This window comes from Hipposideros armiger, unplaced genomic scaffold (assembly GCF_001890085.2).
Source record: "Hipposideros armiger isolate ML-2016 unplaced genomic scaffold, ASM189008v1 scaffold_385, whole genome shotgun sequence".
NCBI classification, from domain to species: Eukaryota; Metazoa; Chordata; class Mammalia; order Chiroptera; family Hipposideridae; genus Hipposideros; species Hipposideros armiger.
In genome coordinates this window covers 1,356,048-1,362,047 of record NW_017731735.1, presented here as the reverse complement: position 1 = coordinate 1,362,047, position 6,000 = coordinate 1,356,048, and the positions used below count along the sequence as shown (strand labels likewise).

The window sequence follows — 6,000 nt, the reverse complement described above, 5'->3', positions numbered from 1 at the left end:
AAACTCTTTTACCTTTTCAGGCTAGAGAAGCATTTCGCTTACTCAGGCATCATGGGTGAGAGCATCTGGCATGAAGATACACCAAGCATAAACCCTATGGGGTCACTGGATCAGATTCCTCCTACTCTGCTTCCTGGAATTCAGTCAAAACTTTAGTCTCCATGGCTGTGCACTACTCTAAGGGAGCAAGCAGGCAGTTTGTATCAGGAGGCTCCCCTCCTCTAGGCTATACCCTTAGGAGCCACTTCTTAGGCAGAGAGAAAGAGAACAGAAAAAGGAAGAGACCAAGTGTGAACCCCTGAAGAGCCTTGAGGATCAAGCCAGCACAAAGCTATACCCCTTTCACTGCTGGTGAAGAATTTGTTCCAAAGTTCATATTGACCCCACATCAGAAAGAACCCAAGGTTCTAACTCCAGTCTGTTTGTTGCTGTGAATGTGGAACATGAAAGCTTCCCCACCCCCACCTTAAAATGGCTCTTGGGAAACCCCCTCCGGGAGAGATAACCAGCTTCCAAGTATTAAGTACAAAGGGCAAAAATCAGTTGGGGGCCCAGCATCTGGCTGTTCCACTTCGTTAGACACAAGTATATGAAGTCAGTCATTCTGGTACCAGGAGAAGCTGCACGGGGATGCGTGGCCAAAGCTCTCAGACAAACACACAGAGATCTGAAGTCCTTTGCAGTCCACAAGCAACTTTAGCAGACTGAGGATGAACTCTCTGCCCTCCCCTCTGCCCAATTCCCACAGCAGCCCTCAGCACCCCACCACCACCACCACCACCACCACCACCACCACCACCACCACCACCACCACCACCACCCTGGGAGCCAAACGCACACAGTGCCCTTTTCAGCCAAGCTGAATCTGGAACCATGTCTCCTGTTCATTCATCCAGCCGACATTTATTGCAGCACCTACTACTTCCAAGTCACTAAGGTTGAGCATCAGGGACACAAGACTACAACAGTCTCTTCACAGGGGACCCTGAATATGTGTTGCTGGCTGACTGGTATAGTAGGCAGGCTGAAGACACAGGAAGTAAAATGTCCTGTTAATGAAAGGTAAAATTCTCCATCAAAAGAGCTAGGTCACACAGTAGGCAAGTGCAGGCAAGCCAAGGCAGGAGTAGAACAACCCAAACTGCTAACAGTGGGTCTAAACACGTCAGTTCCAAAGAAAGGGCAGTTGGGTGGAGCTGGACTTCTGGACACCTAGCCCTGACTCTGCCAAAAGAAAAATTCCACCTCTCCTGCAGAGAAGAAGAAGAATCTCAGCCCTCCTTTCTGATATTGGAGCTACCGTAAAAGTTAAAGTTGATGTATTATCCTTATCTTACAATTAAGAAAACTGAGGTCACTCAGGCTAGTGGCCAGCTCCAAAGCTTGTATACATTCCACCACTCTATGTGCCTCGCTATTTGGATTCAGGGAAGTGAGACTGGGAGTGGGGTTGTCTCCCCTGGAGCAAGGAAGTTTCTGGCTGCAGAGAACTGGAGCAATCTCGGAGATAAAAAACCAGAATAATCAGCCTCAGGAGGTCCCATCTGCACACTTCTCTGGCTGGGAAAGTAGCCATTTATAGTACCCTGGACAGGACAGCAAGGTTCCTTCCAAAAATTAATTCATCTTTCCATCCAGCCATCCACCTTTTCATCCATTCATCCAACAAGTATGTATTCAGTACCCACTACGTTCCAGGCCCTGTTCAGGCCCTGTGATTAAGACCCAGTCCACAGCCATCACAGAAAAGTGAACATGGACCATTACAAAAGTGGAAGTATGAAAATCACTGAGAGACCACCCATCCAGTCTGGGACAGTGAAGGGGTGTTGGTGGGCACCAGGACCACTGTTACCTCAACTGAGTGTATAGAGGCTGGTGCTGGGGTTGGGGGAGGGGAGGAAGAATTCCTAGCTGAGAGGGCAACATGTAATCACCCTGACAGTGAAATCAGCAGGGAGTGAAGTCACCCATGCGTACACAAAAATTTACCTAAGCAATAATCAGTAAATAACTTCAAGGTCTATTAGCAATACTAGTCTATCTAGGCCTGTAGTTCAGCAGCAGTTCTAAAGGGAGATTATGCCTACAAAGGGGCAGCAAGTCTCTCTGATAGGAGCAGAAACCACATCTGCTCTTTTTTTTTTTTTTTAATTGGGGAATTGGGGAACAGTGCTGGGAAATTGGGGAAAGGGGAACAGACAAGTTGCTGTCATTTTGTTCTTCAGTCTAGTTGTGGAGGACATTACTTCACTGGCCCAAGTTGGCACCATCATTGCGCTCTTCCCGGGTGAGGCACATCAGTCGCCGGCTTCTGGACAGCCGCTCACTGCGGCTGCTGGCCGCTCACGCTGGCTGCTGGCTACACACGGTAGCCCATGGCAACCCACTGCCACAGGGGCTGCAGCCTACGCTGTTGCCAGCAACTCACGGCAGCCCAGCTCCAGGTTGAGCTGTTGTTCAGCATCTTAGCTGTAGAGGGCAGTGTCACTGGCCCTCATATGTGGGATCCGAACCGGGGCCCTCTGGTGTCCCAAGCCAGTTCTTAACCATTGCGCCACTCAGCCGGCCCCACATCTGCTCTTTTGAAATTGTCACCATTTGAATTAAAAAAGGATGAAAGTATGGCAGAAATATAGATCATGCCTCTATGAGGTAGAGACTCTTCTACAGATGAGGAAACAGGCTAATAAATTTAATCTGCCTGATTCCATGCTCTTAGCCACCATGTATGAATGCCTCCCAAAGGGATAGGAGAGGGTATCCTCTTCACTGTTCAAGGGAGAGAAATGCTGACTCAGGACACCCAAGCATTCCAACAATGGAGACGACCTTACTGTAGGGTAAGAATATTTCATCCAGTATTCCCATAAATATACCCCCAAACCAGCCTAAGGAAGGTTTAAGTCTTGCCCATAAAGTCCTTCCTCAACCGTGGTCCCTCCCTCTAACAGCCACCCTTCTTGCCTTCAGAGTCAATCTTCTGGAAAGTGTATCTACATTCCCTCCCCTTCCCTTGTCTGACATCCACTCCACCACTCCACTGAAAAGACTGACAAAGTTTCCCTTGATCTCCTAGTTGCCAAATCCAAATGATGTTCCATTTCTTATCTTACTTAACAGTTCCCCCAGACAAGCTACCTTAGAGTGTGCAGCCCCTCCTCTGGGCTCCCACATGCCCGCACTTAACCACACTGCATTAGACTGGTTTACACAACTGTGAGCTACATGAGGGCAGACTGAGTAACAGCCATCCTCGTATCCCCAGGACCTAACCCAGAGCTAGGCATATACGAGTAGATGCTGAAATTTCACTGGATGAATAAACTCTGAAATCTGACTCCACCCACACTGCCCTGAAATTTTCCTCTCCAAAATCACCAGTAGCCTTCATGTTGCTAAATCCAAGCAACTCCACTCCTTGTCAAGCTTGACCTCTTAGCAAATTAGACGCTGTTGGCTACTGACTCCTCAAATTGCTCTCTTCCATGCACATTTTCATTTCCCAACTATATCTCTAGATGCTTCTTCAGTATCTAACCCCTCATTTCAGTTCCAAAGGCCCCGCCCTCAGCGCAGGACTTCACCACACTTCTAATGGATTCATGTTTCAGCCACCTAAACCGGTCTCCCTACTTTGTCTCTCTTTCCAAAAACACTCTCCACATACCCACCAGAGGTCTTCAAGCAAATCTGATTTTACTTCCCTACTTAAAATCAATAGCCAACCCCCATTTTAAAGATAAAGTCTAACCTGTTTAGGCACCATATAAAACCATCCTCAAGCTGGCCTTGGGCTATATTTCCAGTCTCTACCTCCTCCCCTGTCTCCTACTCCACATTCCAGCTCTACCAACCACCTGTAATTCTCTGAACAGCCTGTGCCTTTTGGCATCTCCACACATTTTTACATGCAGTTTCCCCTACAAAAAAATGTCCTAGGAGACAGCTATGTATCTTCTCAAAATTCAGTTCAGACACTGTGTTCTCTGTGACATCTTCCTAAGCTCTCCCAAGAAAAGTTGTCCCGCTTGCTCCTATGGTGCCTCTATCACCACGCCTATTACACTGCATGACAATTATTTGTTAACGTGTCTGTCTCCCTCCTGGACTACTTCTTGGTTTTCTCCTGAATAGTTATGGTTAGATAGAGATATTGCTGCATAGGTTGTATCTGGAATGTCCTCAGAAGTCTCAGCACCTGACTTGTCCTGGATAATCTTTAAACAATGGTTGAAGGAAGAAACTCATGAATCATTTGTCCCTAAATTCTTACAATCTTGGTTGCCCTTCTGAACCATCTCCCAGATCTCTATGTGCCTCGGAAGTTATTAGAGATAGAACAAAGTCCTATAAGCAGCCAAGAGAGATAATAATAATCAATAATTATCAATATTACACTTGAGTCATGATTTATGGTTTTCACTGAATCTGATTTCATTCTTACAGTTGCCTGGTCACACAGCTTCAAACACAAGACTGGTGCACTTTTCTCTCTACCAGAGTTGTCTCAAATATATGCAGTAAATCCATGCATAAAACTCTGTCTTCTATTCACTGGGGAGCTCTGCAGACTAATCAAAACTGTGGCTACTTTGCATGTATTCTTACAAAGATGTACGTGTGTGTATGTGTACGTGGGTGTACAAGAGTGTGAGTACATCTCTATTCCCAAATTAGAAACAGCAAATTAAAAAAGGATGATCAATGGAGGTAGGCACAATGCCAGAATCAAGGAAAGCTGTCAGAGATGACACAGATTGAAATCATTAAAGAATAAAACATGATGAACTGAAGTCAGGCTAGCAGTTTGAGGCCACTGAGGAAGCAAACATTCGTCCCCACCCCAGTGCCCTGGGAAGGCCTCATAATCACAGAATTAAGATGTGCAATGGTAATCCTGAGTCACCAAAAGAAATGTCAACTTGGGGCCGGCCGAGTGGCGCATTGGTTAAGAGTTGGCTTAAGACGCCAGCTCTGAGCAGCAGGGCCTCAGTTCAAATCCCACATTAGGGCTAGTGACGCTGCACCTTCTACAGCTAAGATGGTGAACAACAGTTCGACCTGGAGCTGGGCTGCCATGAGTCGCCGGCAACGGTGTAGGCTGCAGTGGGGCTGCCGGCTGCTGGCAGCTGGCATGTGCTTTTTTTTTTCTTTTTTTCTTTTTTTTCTTCAAAAGGAATGTATTTTCAAATATATCATCAAACAATGCATTACTTTTTAAAGTTTAGTTTCCCCTGGCATGTGCTTTTGTGAGCCGCTGTGCGCGGCTCTCCAATGGCAGATAAGCGACTGCCTCACCCAGGAAGAGTGCAATGATAATACCAACATGGGCCAGTGAAGTGACGTCCTCCACAACAGACTGAAGAACCAAAGGACAGCAACTTGCATTGGTGGTATAGTGGTTAGCATAGCTGCCTTTCAAAGGACAGCAACTTGTCTGTTCCCCTCCCCCAATTCTCCAATAAAATCTTAAATAAATAAATTTTAAAATGTCAACTTATTAAGACAAGCAGACATATCAATAGTTTTAAAGAGATTTCAACAAAGATGGTTGAAATAAGAGAATTTTGGTGTTTAAAGGGATGCAGCCATCTTAGAAATTTTACTTAGATGGAATAATCCTTACTCTACACAAGATATGTGACTATATAACCACATTCGAGGGGACCCCAACACCAACAGATCCTGAAGTTAATTTCATCAGTCAGTCAACCTACCAGATCACCTGTAACAGCTTTAAGAATCTAGCCCACAGCAAAGCTCATGCATGTGCAAAAAGATATTCACTAGAGCATTATCTGTAAGATTGAAAAACTGGAACCAACTTAAATGGCCATCAACAAAAGACTGGTTAGTTAAATAAACAACATCCTTAAAATTAACATGGAATAACATGAAGCATTTTTTTTAAAGTAGATCTGTAAGTAGAAAAGAATGTCACTGATAAATTCTGGGGAAAAGCAAACTATAGAATTATATGTGGACTATGCTCCCATT

The 6,000-nt window shown here is 45.4% G+C and overlaps 1 protein-coding gene across 6 annotated transcripts in view; it reads right to left on the bottom strand.

The window, feature by feature from the left end:
- SLC7A7 (solute carrier family 7 member 7) overlaps positions 1–6,000 on the bottom strand; it is a 29,605-nt gene that overhangs the window by 17,123 nt on the left and 6,482 nt on the right. The gene's annotated exons all lie outside the window — the stretch shown is intronic.